Source organism: Eriocheir sinensis, chromosome 26 (assembly GCF_024679095.1).
Source record: "Eriocheir sinensis breed Jianghai 21 chromosome 26, ASM2467909v1, whole genome shotgun sequence".
NCBI lineage: Eukaryota > Metazoa > Arthropoda > Malacostraca > Decapoda > Varunidae > Eriocheir > Eriocheir sinensis.
The window spans coordinates 2,598,593-2,616,012 of record NC_066534.1 but is presented as its reverse complement, the minus strand read 5'-3'; positions in this window follow the sequence as shown (position 1 = coordinate 2,616,012).

The following is a 17,420-nucleotide window of genomic DNA, read 5'->3' as shown; positions in this document are numbered from 1 at the left end:
GTGTTAATGAGACAATAGGCAAACGGGGAGTGAGGACATGGGAAGGGTCTCTGGAGGGCTTGAGCACCCTCCTCGCTTCCCATAATATATACCTCACCGTGAGTGGCTTACGCCCGTTTCGGTAGGTGTCTTCTTACCTACTCCCTACAAATATATATATATATATATATATATATATATATATATATATATATATATATATATATATATATATATATATATATATATATATATATATATATATATATATATATAGTTTTATTTCGCCCATCGGCATATATAAAGAACAGGACAAGTAAACGAACGAGAACAAAATCGAGATACATATATACTTAAATAGATGACAGCTTTATGATTATATATGCGTGTGCACGGCACACTTATGCACAATCTACACGTAAAGAAGTTCCAGCCACTCCCGCCGCATAGATCCACATACATAAGCCGAGTTCTGTCTGACAGAGGTGATGATGGAGTTACCAGATTGTTCCACTCTACTCCTCATACTGTACGCGGCGTGGCGACGCAGCACAGCCAGACAGTTCATCCCGTGGCATGTGAAGGCCAGGGATGAGCTAGTCCATCTCGGAAGCCCCAGAAGCCGCTTGATGATGTCGGTATGACAGACCCTAAGACGGTTCATGGAGGCAGCACTATATCGCGACCACAGCGAGTTGCAGTAGAGAGAGTAGCAGTGGCTCCTGAATAACTCCAACTTCACCTCTGTGCTGCAGAAGGAGAATTTCCTCAGCAGCGTGTTGCCGATGACTCTGAGCTTGGTGGTCTGCTTCTTGATGTCCTTATCATCAGTCCGTTCCCTGTTGATTACATGGCCCAGTTATGTGAATCTATCCACAAATGTAAGTGCACTCCCACTTAGCCACGCTGATGTCTGGCGGCGGCACTATCATGCATTCTGTCTTGGTGGTGTTGTAGACAATATCGTGCGTGGTAGCATACGCCTGACAGACTCCAATAAGGGCCTGCAGAGCCTCCACTTTGGGCGCCATCAGTACCATGTCATCAGCATAACTCAGCGAGTTGAAGCATCTATCATGTAAGTGGCAGCCTGTGTCACGCAGAGCGGCAGTGAGGTCATCTGTGTAGACGTTGTACAGGTAGGGAGACAGGATCCTTCCCTGGCGAATACCACTGGCTGTCTTAAATGGCAGCGAAGTGGAAGCCCCCCATTTTACTGCTAATTTTTGGGTAGTGTACCACTACATTATGAGCTTTACAATGTACCAGGAGTTACCCTAACAAGCAGTTTATTTAACAGCCTCCAGTAGTTCACTCTGTCAAAGGCCTTGTTGGCGTCAAGGAGCTCGGAGCTGTTCCTCATGAGCCCTGCACCACCGAAGGCAGAGCTTGAATCTGGCCCTGCTGCGCCTCATCCTCTCTGCCAGAAGGCCCTAGCGTGGACTGCCGCCGGCCCTCCACTCCAGGAAGGACTCCCGGGCAACACCGTGCGCCTCCCGCACCAACTCATTCCAGCCAGGAATCTGCCTCCATCTCCTCCTGCACGTACCAAAGACTCTCTCACCAGCACGCACCATGCACTCCATCAACGACTGATGCAGCCTATCGATAGCGTCATGATGCCCGCTGACAAGATAAATACTCTGGAAGCAGCATAACCTGACATGATCAATGGCAATGTCTCTCAGCAACTCCGTCACCACCCAACCATACTCATCTCTTTTCCTTGTGTCCCGAAAATCCCACTTAACCCTTGCCACCCTATCCTGTCTCACCTGTGTCAAGGCAGGAAGCCCATTAATTTTTAGCCCAAATAAGAGAGGAAAATGGTCAGAGGAGACACTGTCGTATAGAATTGTGCATCCATCCAACGCACTGTGCAGACATGTTGATAGTACTACATGGTCAAGCCAGGTGCGAGAGAGGCACCCTATGTTGACGTGAGTGTAGCTCGTTGGGGGGAGCGTCGTCACATCAGCCACCACCATTTCCTGGTCCTCACACATGTGTTGTAGGTCACTGAAGAAGGGGGTGCCAGGAGCAACATTGTCCCCCAACACACAAACATGTTGCTCCTGGGCACTGTCCACATATGAAGCAAGTATCCCTAAACACATGGCTTGGTCATCCCTGTTCTCCCTGTTCTCCCTGATGTTGGTAGGGAGATACACATTCACCAGGAGAAGGGAAAGCCTGTCATCCTTGTAAGTATTGCTCAGGACTCGGGGGTCCTGAGCACCACTCACTCGGATGTGCTTGCTGAGTCTTTTTATGCCACAGAAATTTCTCCCCCTCCTCAGCTCCTGAGTGTCGTCCAGGGCTGTCTAGAGAACGACACAAAGTCCTTGTGAAGAGTGTTTGGCCTGTGCACTTCATCCCCGCAGAGCCACGTTTACTGCAAGGCCAGGATATCGACTTGGCCTAATAGGTCCTTGATATAGGGCTCACTGCTCTTGATCCCCTGACAGTTATAGGTGGCAATTTTCAATTTAGTCTCCATCACTGACAGGGGACTGGGTATCAGCAGCGGCAGCCACTCGGGTGTGGTTGCGACACACAAACACATGCCGCTCCCCGTTGCGCAGGTCTAGCAGCACACTCTGGTGCCACCAGGGGGCAGAGACGAAAAAGGCCGAACCAGAGGCGAGCGAGGAGCACAGCTCCGTCACCTGCACTCTGTCGTCCTGCAGCAACTCACAAACTTAGGCCACGAGCTCCTCTCCGTGGAAGTCTTTAGGTAGATGTTTGACCAGTACCTGACATGGATGGGGGGCTCCCCAGGCGGCCCCCGTCTCTCGTGCCCCATCCGGGATGAGGGACGTGCTGAGGGGAGACACGGGGACCATTCGCCCTTTCGCCAGGCCGGCGGCGGTGCGTACGTTGGTCCACAAACCCCTGTTCCTCCTGTCCCTGTCCCTCAGCACCCTCAGCAGGGTGCGGATACAGGGGCTGGCGGTGCCTGCGGAGCTGGAAGAGAAGCAACATGGGTGAACGAGGGGTGGCGAGAATTGTCACTCCGCTTCCGTGAGGCGTGCTGCCCCCGTGGTTGGGATCCGGGCTGGGTGGTATGGGAGATGGCTGCCCCTGTAGCTGGGACGTGAGCTGGGTGGCAAGAGCAGCACCCTGCTCCCGCGGCGGGGACACGGGCTGGCTGGAACATAAAGGAACACAAAGAAAGAACAAACAACAGCAGACCTGCTGGTCCCTATGAGGCTGTTTGTGACAAGCTATACTAACTATCCAGTCAAAGGTGGAAGATGAAGGAGAGCAAAGGCGAAGGCTCCTCCCTCCAGCCAAAGCTGGCAGGAAAGGAAAAAGAACCATGCAGCATGGGAAAACTGCATGGAAATTATATATGAAAGAGGAAAGAACTATCATTACTGCTACCATTAACCGGGCGATAAAAGCGGACAAGGACACCAGTATTCGAAAGAACTTAACGTTATTACGACAATGAGTAATATCTTAGTTGCTGGTTGGATTCAAAATACTTGTCTAATCTATTCTTGAAGGCCGTAACTGTTGTACTATCAATGACATCACAGGGTAGAGTTCCAAACATTAACAACTCGATTGAAGAAGAAGTGTTTAGCTTCGTGCGACGAGAATCTTTTACCACTTATCTTCAAATTGTGATTTCTTCTTGTTCTATTTGATCGATCAATTGTAAAGTAATCTTCCGCATTAATATCACTGAATCCTTTAAACATTTTAAACACTTCTTTAGATCGCCTCGCATTCTTCGTTTTGATAGGCTGAATAAATTTACTTCTTTAAGCCTTTGTTCATATGATAAATTTTTCAACCTAGGAATCATCTTTGTTACTCTTTGTTGAACCCGTTCCAACTTTTCTATGTCTTTTCTGTAATTGTGAGACCAAAACTGTACACAGTACTCTAGATGGGGTCGAACCAACGAATTATACAGTTTTAATATTACTTTTTCCGATTTATTATTAAAGACTCGTCCGATGCAGCCAACCAATTTGTTTTCAGTTTTAACTACCTCTGAACAATGCTGACCGGGCTTTAAATCGCTTGATGTAGTGATTCCAAGATCCTTTTCTTTACTTACTGCAGAAAGTTGTTGGCCATTCATTACGTACTGAGCGCGATTGTTATTTTTCCCGATGTGCAACACTTTACATTTGTTAACGTTAAATTTCATTTGCCATTGATTGGCCCAACGTGCAAGTCGATCTAGATCTGATTGTAAAGCTTCTTCGTCGAGTGTCGCAGTTACTTTACAAGCAATTTTTGTGTCATCAGCAAATTTTGATACTTTGCAAGTGAGCCCATCATCGATATCATTAACATAAATTAAGAAGAGCATGGGGCCAAGCACTGATCCTTGATGTACGCCGCTTCTGACATCGAGCCAGTTAGATGTAACACCATTTAGAACTACTCTCTATTTCCGCTCAGAGAGGCAGTCCACAAGCCAATTGTGAATGTTACCCGAGATACCGTGCACCAATAGTTTGCTGAGCAAGCGTTGGTGGAGGACCTTATCAAATACCTTTTGAAAATCCAGATATATGATATCTACTGATCTGCTTTCATCGAACACCTCAAAAATATAATGAAAAAAATCAAGTAAGTTAGTTAAACACGAACGTTTACTACAGAAGCCATGTTGCAAATTATTATTATATTATTTTCTTCGAAGAATTTCACCATATTGTCGCGAATGACAGTCTCCATTAACTTACAAACAATCGATGTCAGGCTAATTGGTCGATAGTTTCCTGGATGAGACTTGTCCCCCTTTTTGTAAATTGGTGTGACATTTGCAAGTTTCCAACCCAACGGAACTTTTCCAGCTGTTAATGATTTATTGAATATGATGGAGAGCGGTTTACAAATTTGATGTTTGATTTCTTTTAAGACCCTAGGGGTAATTTTGTCTAGACCAGGTGCTTTGCTTACTTTAATCTTTTCAATTGTGCGTAAAATGTCACTTTCTACGATGAGCACGCCACTTAACATCTTTTCGGTCCTTCTAACCTCCGGCGGTTGAGGTGATAAACAATCTTCGTCGGTAAATACAGATGCGAAAAAGTTATTTAGGATTGTAGCCATTTCATTTTCATCGTTCGTGTGGTTACCAAGCAAGCGGTCCGATACCACAAGTGAGTGACTTTTTATTATTTACATAGCAAAAAAAATCTTTAGGATTAGATTTACTCGTTTCCGCTATATATTCTTCAAGATTTTTCTTGCTTCGTTTTATTAATTTCTTGGTTTCGCCGCGAATTCTGTCCAACTCTAGTTTGTCAGCCTCACTCAGAGTTGATATGTATCTACTGTATACGCGTTTTTTAAGAGATAGGCTATTTTGAATTTCGTTATTCTACCATTCTTAAAAGCTGAACGTCTGTTTCGATAGGGTACGCATATGCTTATGGCATTGTTCAATATTGTGGTGAAGGCCCCCCAAGATTTATCAATATCTGTTTCCGCCGAGATTTCAGTCCAGGCAGAATTATTTAGAATTGATCGGAGTCTTACGAAATTCGCTCTCTGATAATCAGGCACCTTTTCTTTACTAGGAGTTACTTTGCTTTCTTTCATATTGATGCTGAATGTGATTGTTCGGTGATCGCTAGAACTAAAAATTAGACCAACATTTACTTCGTTAACTAGATCGGGGGAGGCAGCCTGGTCCTGCGGCGGGGACACGGGCTGGCTGGCGGGGGAGGCAGCCTGCTCCCGCGACAGGGACACGGGCTGGCTGGCGCGGGGGGGTCAGCCTGCTCCTGCGCCTGGGACACGGGCTGGCTGGCGGGGGAGGCAGCCTGCTCCCGCAACTGAGACACGGGCTGGCTGTCTAGGGTGACAGCCCGCTACTGTGGCAGGGGCTGGCTGGCGGGGGAGGCAGCCTGCTCCTGTGGTGGGGGCTGGCCGGCGGGGAAGGCAGCCTGCTCCTGTGGCGGGGGCTGGCCGGCTGGAGAGGCAGCCTGCTCCAGTGGCAGGGGCTGGTCGACGGGGGTGACATCACGCTCCTGTGGCAGGGGCTGACTGGCAGATATAACAGCCTGCTCCTGTGGCGGGGGCTGGCTGGTGAGGGTGGCTGCCCATTCCTGTGGCAGGGGGGGGGGGCGGGCGGGGGCTGCGGCACCTCGCCGTTCATGGTGGGCCACGGAGAGGAGGCCAGTCTACCCCACCGCCTCCCCCTGGTCAAGGGAGGCAACGAGGCGCGTCACTCCCCTTACCTCCTGCTCGAGTCTGCTGCAACGCGCGTCAAGCACCACGCCGTACGGATGGTGGTGGTCGTGGTGGTGGTGGGGGGGGGGGGGGGGGGGGTTGACCCACATCCCAGCACACCAGGGGCAGGTGTGTGTCAGCCGCTACCTCCTGCATCAGATCCAGGATCGTGTTGATGATGGTAGCCTTGATCCTGGAAGCTTTCTTCCTGGTGGTGGTGGGACGCCCCTGCAGGATCCTGTAGTAGGTGTCCCTAGCCCTCACTATGTCCTTATCACTGAAGTATTCGCATTCCAGCCTAGTGAGGCCAGCTTTCGGCATCTTCTTCCTCATGCTGGGCAGGTATCCCAAGACGTCATCCACAGCAGCCACCCGCACAGGCCCACCCCACCCAGCGTAGGGTGTAGTGGACACCAACGGTGTCTTGGGAGCCATGGCCAGCTACAGTCCGCGTGCACCAATCCCGTCCCTGCGGTGAGGTATCACAGCGACGAAAGCCGCATACACCGCGCGCGCGAGGGTCGACGGATTCACACCTCGCCCAATATGATTCAAGTCTTCAAGTACCTGAAAAAGTTCAATAACGTCGATTACTTCAAATTCTTTGAACTGTAAACCAACTCAAGAACTAGAAATAACGGTTTACCCATTCAGTCGAGTCGATGCAACACAGACACTGGAAGGAGTTTCTTTTCAAACCGAGTCATCCGCCACTGGAATTAACAATCTTCCCTCGGAAGTAGTAAATGCGAATACCATCAACTTTAAATATAGAATCGACCGTCATTTCGCTGAGTCAGGAGTAAACTGAATATCGAGGTGCTTTCATCTGCTCCTCAATATCGAGGTGCTTTCATCTGCTTCTCAAGCCCCAAGTGGCTGTCGAGCAGATTACATCACCAAAGCGGGCGACCTCGTAATGAGCCAATAGGCTTTCTGTTGCCTGCATTTCCTTGTTTCCATGCTACTACTACTACTACTACTACCTTTTTTTTAACACTACGGCCTCAATCCATTAGAGTTGCGTTGTGAGAGGTATCTTTCCTCATAGTCTTTCACAAAGCAATGCATTGGCCCCAGCCCGCCAATGTCTGTGGCCGACAACCATCTTTATTTGGTATTACAAACATTATTAAACATATTGTTCTTAAGCTAACAGAGCTTGTGGTTGATATGAATATCAACCACCGTCGCCTCAAGTCCAAGTCGGCAATGTGTGGGGAAGGGGGTTGGGTGCAGGTGACCTGGCTCCTCTCAGGCAGACCAAGGATGATCTCAGGAGGGAGAAGGACAGCCTGCATCTCATCCAGGCGACCACGCTGCTTCTCGGATGTTGTTACTTATCCGCCAGTGTTTCGGCGAGTCTTGCGTAGAAGCTCTGCGCCCTTGGTCTCATTCCTCCCAACATCGTGAATACTAACGGGGTGAAGGAGCCCTAGTCCACATTCTGTATTCTTTCTTCATACGCTCTGTTTTTCTCTTGTTCATTTCTTCTGTGGGCTGCATCGAGGGTGAGGTCTGTGGCCCTTTGTCCACGAGTCCAATATCCTCTGGCGCTAACATCCACTCATCCTTCGTTCGAATCATTAGCGGTGCGTCTGGTGAGGTGTTCGCCTTGCAGAGGAAGCAGCATGGGCTCCACTGTCACGTAGAGACAGACTTCTTTCAGCATCTAAGCTGTCACGTCTCTTACTTCGTCATGTCTCATGACATGGTTTTGGTTGAAGGGTGAGCCACAGTTACACATGTCTGGGAGCCCATTCACTGTCCAGCCATACCTCAGAGCAATGGCATCTGTGAATTCGTTTTTGTTTAAGTTGAAGCCTTTTCCCTGATAGGTAGTGTGGTTAGCCAGTTCGAAGCGCCCGCTTCTTGTACTATATCCGTCCTCCTCCTTGTGTCTTCCGGGAGTTCTCTCATTAGGTCACTCAGAGTGTCTCTCTGTTTTCCTTCACGGTTCTTGGAGATTTCATTCCTTAGTGACATAATTTCTTGAGGGTTGTCTTCTCCCCTTTCGTTTTGGTCGATAAGGTATCCGGTCAAAGAGGTTGTGATTCGGAGTGAGCTCTCGAATTCAGACTCTGCCAGATTTTGCTGGTTTGTGATGCCGAGCCCACCCATTCCTGGCGGCAACTCCAGCAACCTTCGCTCCTGCGGCTAGATTCAGAAAGGCTTAGTGCGTAGTTTTGGGCCCTTAGTGCGTAGTTTTGAGAACTTTGCGATACACAAAGCTCGCGCGGAAATAACTACCAACTAATCGATGACGTCACGGGTTAGCGCGCGGATTCACAAAGCTTTACCGCGCTCTGTGTGACGCTAAATTTGTTGTTAAATAACTACTGCCTCGGGGGTGTAGTAAACGCTAACAATATTATTATATTTACGTATAAATGCTTATAAATCACGTTTTTCAACTTGTACTATAACTTTGCGAGTAGAGGAAGTCCATTTATTTATAAAATGTTGAGATATACACACTTTGAGAGGCATATGATAAGTGTGGGCGGTATGGCAACACCCGGACGGGGGATTGCCAGACCTCCCTCCTTCTTCATCTTCATACCTCCTCATCCATTCGATCATCCATCCATCTCTACATTTGTCCCTCCGTGGGACCATGGACCTTTGTCAGGTGACAGCCCATGAGTTGGGCTGCAGATAGGGCAAGACAGTCTTAACTTTTCCTCGTTTCTTCCTTCCGTCCTTGTCTGCCTCGGTATATATATGTACCACATTATTTTTAATTTGCTCTCTTCCTGCCTCAATCTCCTCTTTATCTTCTTTTTCTTCCCCTTAAGCATGTTCGTAGATAACAAGACATTGAACAGCAGAGTTACCTTGACGTAAATGTGCAGCAAACAACAAAATAATTGTTCCTAGATTATGATTTAGTACAGTTTGCCTTAAAAGAAAATGGGAAAAGAGAACAAGTTCTTTTGAATCAGCAGTGGAGGGGCCTCCCTAGGATTGGCTGACGGTTTTGTGAACATGCTTGTGATTCGCTGCAAGGGCAATGACGTAATCAACCAATCAGCGGCCTCGCTGACTTAGCGCGCCTCTAACTACCATCTAAAGTTTGCTTTGTGAATCTGACGCTAACGTCGGTCGCTAAATCAATAGTGCGTAGTTATGTTAGTTCGTAGTTAGTGAGTATGTTTGTGGATTCCAGCCCTGGTCGCTGGGGCCGCTACCATTTGCTATCGCAGGTCTGAAGGTGTTTCTGATAGCATCTTCCAGAGGTTATAGTAACGGAGCAACATCAGGAACTGTCCTCATGAGGTAGTTCCATTTCTGCTTAACACCATATGTAAATGCTGCGTAGTCTGCCTGCGGTTCTGTTTTGGCGATCTCGCTCAGCCTCTGCAATTCGGATTCCCAGCGCTTTACAGCTGTTTTCACATATTCGATTCTGTATGCAGCTGTTCCAATGACTGTGTAGCGTTCTCTTTTATCGTCTGGTGTTAACCCTGGTGTTATGGGTGTCGCTACATCCCTTTTTGACGACCACTATGGTTGTGATGGTATGTGGTAGCGTGGTAGTCGTCTATATTCCCGAGCGCTGGTCCCGGATGGTAAGGCCTCAGGACAAGTGAACACTCGTTCCGAGGTTTGTGACCAGAAGGGCGTTACTTGTTGTGTGATTAATTATAGAAGGTGGGAGGATTTCCGTGTGAACCACTTGTGAGACAATATTAAGCAACTGGATGGTGATAATGTACTATGGGGGGGGGGTAAGGGTTCAGTAATCTCAAATGAGCAGGAAAACAGGCTCCAAATGATGACACTCACAGTAAGGTTTTATATAAATATGTATTTGGTTTCATTTTTAAAGGTTAGCGGAGTACTAAAACAAACCACGAATGACTGACAGGCTGTATGCCTCTAATCTAACTAGCTACCTGCATAAGGGAGATTTGGGGGGAATACTCATAATGCTTAGCTCTGGTTGCTGGAGGAGGAGAGGCAGGAGCTGGCCTGAGCGTCGGGCTCGGCAGGGGACGTCCACGATGGGAATGGGCGGTCCTGGTGATGGACGGCCGCTTGGTTAGGGGCAGCCGCGGCGGTCGCGCGGTGTGGAGAGGCGGGCGCCGGTCGTGATGTAGGGAGCAGGTTGGGGCTTACACTTACTCACTCTGTTACTCACTGACTTGCATACCCTCTCGCTCACTCACATTCGGACCGTTACAACTGCCCCGAGGTGTCTTTCACCAGTCACTGACAGTTTCACGTTCCTGCCCTGGAATGTGGTTTTGGCCCAATCGTATGTCTCTGGTTATACAATCACCACAAACTTATTGGCGTTGGGACGGTACCCTAGTTTAGGGCCGTGTTCATTGACGAGGTCCCATCATTTCCTGAGGTCTGCAGACTTTCCTACCACGGAGAGGTCATCCGCATACGCCACCTGTTTGACGGTGTTGTTTCCATGGCGGATGATGTCCTGCAGCTTCATCATTCCCACGGCAAACATTGCCATGGCCATTGGGTCGCCCTGGGTGGTGCCCTCTGAGGACTGTATGGCCTCCGGCTCTCCAAGTCGTTGGTCATTATGACTGCTGATGAACAGTCTGGCAGGTTCCTTGTACGTATTTTCAATATATCGGGCAAAGATAGGACACTTGAATTTGATGTTATGCAGTGCTGTTTCACTATTGATGTTGATGAACGCAGTAGCAGCGTCCACCATCAGCACCGCCTCGCATTCTGGGTCTTCGAACATTTTCCTGACTGCGTGAATGGCAGCTTCACACCCAGCCTGCTGACCCGCACACACTTGAAGGTTTCAAACCGCCTTCCTCACGTCGTCCTTCACCACCTCCATGACAGCCTTGCCTATGACCCTCCTAAGTACTTCCCCTATCCCGATGGGGCAACAGTCTGTTTTTCTGTCCAGCGGGGTGAGCCGGCAGGCCGTCAAATGCTCAAGGTATTGACAATTCTCTGACGCCAATTTTCATGCTAGGGCGGCTATTGCGTCGCAAAGATCCATAGATGGATTACCAAAGATGTTCTTACTGAGGTGGTGTTTCCACCCCTTGGCATCCATGCCTGATGGTCCAGCCGCTCCCTGAGTGTGAAGGGCGTGCCTCCTGATCACGTCGCCGCTGATATAGTCACAGACAACTCGATGCGGTGGGGTGTAGTTCCCTGGACACCTCATTTTTGGGTGTGCAGGTCTAGCATCTGGATGCTTGTCCTTAAGGATCTGGCGTGTCTCTTCCATCATGGGAAGGACCCCCACTGCCTCATCTTCTAGTGCCAGTGACCTAGTTGGCATGGCCACTTTGCCTTGTCTCATCTTGTCTGCAAAGTTTCTTGCCCTGTCGTTACTGTCATTCTTGAGAATTTTACGTCTGCCTAGTCTCTCCTGCAGTATTTTAGCCTCGTCAAGTAGCTTCCGGACGTCCCCTTTCCTCCGCAGCTCCATTCTTCTTTGTACCGCCTTCACGTCCTCAGATTGTTTCGACTTTTTGTGAGTCTGTTGGCATATGAGGTGCGGTAGTATGGCCAGAATCTTTAAAGCGTAGGGAGCGATTTCCGTGGAGTTGTTATACGCTCTAATGAGGGAGGTTTTCTCCTCTATCAAGGTTTTGGTGGCGTTACATCTCGGAGCCTCAAATAATAACGTTACCACATTATTGTAAGCGTCTCGCACCCACTCCTGTCTCCTCGAGTGTCCACTTCTGCCAGAAGCAAAGCTTGCGCGAGGCATCCTCACCTTGGTCACCTTGCCCTTGTGTCTCGTCACCTGCACTCCCCTCCACCTGATCATCTCCAGCGCCTTCACTGGCCTGGCCACTCAGCACCACTTGTGGTTGCTCACTATTTTCCACATCCTGCCGTTGAGGGTTTGGGTTTCGACAATTCCACCTCTCTTACAGTTCACACAGGGTTGGCCTCGTCTTACGCACGAGCACCGAACAGTTTTAATTGCTAGATGAACAGACGCAACACTGAGGGGGCTCCATTTCGGTGCCATTATGAGAGTGTATCTTAGTTGCTATTTATGGTGATGAATAGAGCAATAGTAGCAGACCTCACTTTGACTCTTGTCTCCCCCATATACGTACAATCAGACATACGCTTACATATGCCTACTCTGCCTTTACGGTAATACTGGAATGGTTGTTTCTGTTTCCACTACCATTACTCCTCTGCACCACTTTACAATCTTACTAAGGTACCTTATCCTATACATATGACTAAGTAGTAGTAGTAGTAGGAGTAGTAGTAGTGATAACATTACCAACTGCTGCTGCTGCTGCTGCTTCTACTACTACAACTACTACGAACGGGCCTCCATCTATTAGAGTTGCGTTGTGAGCGGTATATTCTCTCATATCCTTTCACAAAGCAATTCATTGGCCCCACCCCGCCAATGACTGTGGCCGACAACCATCTTTATTTAATATTACAAACTTTACTAAACATTTTATTTTTAAGCTAACAGAGCTTGTGGTTGATACGACTATCAACCACCGTCGCCTCAAAGTCCAGGTCAGCAATGCGGGTGGTTTTGGGTGCAGGTGACCTGGTTCCTCTCAGGCAGACCAAGGCTGACCTCAGGAGGGAGAAGGACAGCCAGCATCTCATCCAGGCGACCACACTGCTTCTTGGCTGTTGTTTCTTATCCGCCAGTGTTTCGGCGAGTCTTGCGTAGAAGCTCTGCGCCCTTGGTCCCATCCCTCCTGCCGTCGTGAATACCACCGGGGTGAAGGAGCCCTGGTCCACATTCTGTATTCTTTCTTCATATGCTCTGTTCTTCTCTTGTTCGTTTCTTCTGTGGGCTGCATCAAGGGTCAGGTCTCTGTGGCAATGGGCCTTGGGATCAAAGATCCTTATGTCAAAATATGCCCTTTGTCCAAGAGTCCAAAACCCTCTGGCGCTAACATCCACTCGTGCCTCGTTCGAAACATTAGCGGTGCGTCTGGCGAGGTGTTCGCCTTGCAGAGGGAGCAGCATGGGTTCCACAGTCACGTCGTGGCAGACTTCTTTCAGCATCTGAGCTGTTACGTCTCTTACTTCATCATGTCTCATACAGACGAAACCTCCTCTCTTGCATGTCATGGCATGATTTTGGTTGAAGGGTGAGCCACAGTTACACATGTTTGGGAGCCCATCCACTGGCCAGCCATACCTGAGGGCAAGGGCATCAGTAAATTCTTTTTTGTTTAAGTTGAAGCCTTTTGCCCTGATAGGTAGTGTGGTTAGCCAGTTTGAAGGGCCCACTTCTTGTGCAATATCTGTCCTCCTCCTTGTGTCTTCTGGGAGTTCTCTCATTAGGTCACTCAGAGTGTCTCTCTGTTTTTCTTCTCTGTTTATGGACTTCTTAGTAACGACTTCCTTAGTAACGTAATATCTTGAGGGTTGTCTTCTCCCCTTTCATTTTGATTGGTAATATATCCCGTCAAGGAGGCTGTGATACGGATTGAGTTCCCGAATTCAGACTCAGCCAGATTTTGCGGGTTGGTGATACCGAGCCCACCCATTCTTGGCGGCAACTCCAGCAATCTTCTCTCCTGGTCACTGGGACATCTCCCATTTGCTATCGCTGGTATGAAGGTGTTTCTGATAGCATCTTCCAGAGGTTTTAGTAACGGAGCAACATCAGGAACTGTCCTCATGAGGTAGTTCCATTTATGCTTGACACCGTACGTAAATGCTGCGTAGGCTGCCTATGGTTCTGTTTTGTCGATCTAGCTCAGCCTCTGCAGTTCGGACTCCCAGCGCTTTACAGCTGTTTTCACATATTCGGTTCTGTATTCAGCTGTTCCAATGGCTGCCCCGAGGTGTCTTTCGCCAGTCACTGACAGTTTCACGTTACTGCCCTGGAATGCTGTTTTGGCCCGATCGTATGCCTCTGATTTTACAATCACCACATACTTCATGGCGTTGGGACGGTACCCTATTTTATGGCCGTGTTCATTGACGAGGTCCCACCATTTCCTGAGGTCTGCAGACTTTCCTACCCCGGTGAGGTCATCCGCATACGCCACCTGTTTGACGTTGGTATTTTCATGGCGGATGATGATGATGATGATGGCCACTGGGTCCCCCTGGGTGGTGCCCTCTGAGGATTGTATGGCCACCGGGTCTCCAAGTCGTTGGTCATTATGACTGCTGACGAACAGTCTGGCAGGTTCCTTGTATGTATTTTCAATATATTGGGCGAATATAGGGCACTTGATTTTGATGTTGTGCAGTGCTGTTTCCCTATTGATGTTGTTGAACGCATTTGCAGCGTCCACCATCAGCACCGTCTCGCATTCTGGGTCTTCGAACATTTTCCTGACGGCGTGAATGGCAGCTTCACACCCAGCCTGCTGACCCGTACACACTTGGAGGTTTCCCACCGCCTTCCTCACGTCGTCCTTCACCACCTCCATGACAGCCTTGTCTATGATCCTCCTGAGCACCTCCCCCATCTCGATGGGGCGACAGCCTGGTTTTTTATCCAGCGGGATGAGCCGGCAAGCCATCAAAGGCTCGAGGTGTTGGCAATTCTCTGACGCCAATTTTCTTGCTAGGGTGGCTATTGCATCGCGAAGATCCACAGCTGGATTACCAAAGATGTTCTTACTGAGGAGGTATTTCCACCCCTTGGCATCCAGGCCTGATGGTCCAGCCGCTCCCTGCGTGTGAAGGGCGTGCTTCCAGATCACGTCACCGCTGATATTGTCGAAGACAACTCGATGCGGCGGGGTGTAGTCCCCAAGGAACTTTATTTCTGGGTGTGCAGGTCTAGCATCTGGGTGCTTGTCCTTAAGGATCTGGCGTGTCTCTTCCGTCATGGGAAGGACTCCCGCTGCCTCATCTTCTATTGACAGTGATCTAGTTGCCATGGCCACTCTGCCTTGTCTCATCTTGTCAGCAAAGTTTCTAGCCCTATCGTTACTGTCCTTCTTGCGACTGTTACGTCTGCCTAGTCTCTCCTGCAGTGTTTTAGCCTCGTCAAGTAGCTTCCGGACGTCCCTTTCTCCTCCTCCTCCTCCTCCTATTACTACTACTACTACTACTACTACTACTATTACTACTTACTACTACTACTTAGTACTACTACTACTTACTATTATTACTATTACTATTACTAATGGTACTACTGCTACTACTACTGCTACAACTAAAAATAGAAACATAAATAGAAATAAAAATAATAGTAATAATAATATTAATAGTAATAATTGTAATAATAATATTAAGAGTAATAAAGAAAAAAAATATTAATAATAACAAATACTAATACTAATAATAACAAAAATGATAATGATAATAATAATGATAATAATAATAATAATAATAATAATAATAATAATAATAATAATAATAATAATGAGAAAAAGAAGAAGAAGAAGAAAAAGAAGAATGGTAATAATAATAATAATAATAATAATAATAATAATAATAATAATAATAATAATAATAATAATAATAATAATAATAGTAATAATAATTATAATAATTCAAGTACAAGACAATTTGAATATTACCCAGCACCGGAGTCAAACCAATGTGTCGCCGCTGTTATCAGCCTCGCCACCCGGCAAACAATGGCGCCAGCGTGTTGGCTCGATTCCGGTGCTGAGTAACATTAAATAATGATGGTAATAATAATAATAATAATAATAATAATAATAATAATAATAATAAAAATGATAATGAAAATCATAATAATAATAATAATAATAATAATAATAATAATAATAATAATATAATGATAATGATAATAATAATAATAATAATAATAATAATAATAATAATAATAATAATAATAATAATAATAATAATAATAACAAAAACAAGAACAATAACAATGACAATAATAACAATAACAATAATAATAATAATAATAATAATATAATGATAATGATAATAATAATAATAATAATAATAATAATAATAATAATAATAAAAAAAATAATAACAAAAACAACAACAATAACAATGACAATAATAACAATAACAATAATAATAATAATAATAATAATAATAATAATAATAATAATAATAATAATAATAATAACAACGATAATAATATTATTAATAATAATAACAACAACAACAACAACAACAGCAACAACAGCAACAATATAATAATAATAATAATAATAATAATAATAATAATAATAATAATAATAATAATAATAATAATAATAATAATAATAATAATAATAATAATAATAATAATAATAATATTCAAAGTATTTTTTTATAGTGGAGCAATCCTTGCCTGGCTATCATTATATCCGGAAACTCCATTTGCTCCTCTTGACAGAGTTTTCCAAGAGACCGGGTTGATAATTATTTATTAGGACAGTACGCGAGCTGTATTCGGACTCGCAGTGATGGCTAAAAATTGTCAGCATGTAAACACTTGAAACACTTGAAACATTTTATTATGCTTACAAAAAAAAAAGTTTTTTTATAATAAGGGAAAATTAATTTATCAGTTTGTAAGCAGCCCATTTAAATTGAATCTTGCTTTTTGGGCAGCATGTTTGTAATTTTTGGGTTAAGTCGCCAATAGACATACATATGTAAAAAGAAAAAAATCATTACATAATACATATTTACCCCTCATAGAACATAATAATCTACTTATATACACTAGATACAGGAAGCTTTATCAATACTGATCAAGAATATACTGTTTATAATGTTTATTAAATGTATGCAATGTTGGTAATAGTTGAACGTGATTTGGGACAGAATTCCAAATTTTAGGACCAGAATAAGCTAGAGAGTGTTGGAAGACTGACAGGTTATGTTGTGGAACACGGAGATATTCACGGGTGCGGGTGGGATAACTGTGTTGTGGTAGTAAGACTGAGACTGTCATATTTCTGGTGTTGACTGATTTGTACATATATACACCAATTTGTAATTTATTAATATCAAAAAGTTTTAGGATGTTCATTTTTTTAAATAAAGGTTGTGTGTGATCAAAATAACCACGGTTTGAAATAATTCTAATTATTTTCTTTTGCAAACGATATAAGGGAAGTAGATGTGTTGGATAAGTGTTGCACCAAATTGGTGTACAATACTGAAAATGTGGTAATACATGGGCATTGTACATTATTTGTAGGACATTAGTTGGCATGAAGTCTTCTACTTGGTACAGTAATGATATATTCCTTGATAATGTATTACTTAAGGCAGATATGTGTGTTTAAATGACATACTTTCATCAAAAGTAATACCTAACATTTTGTGTTGCTTAGCTTTTTTAATAA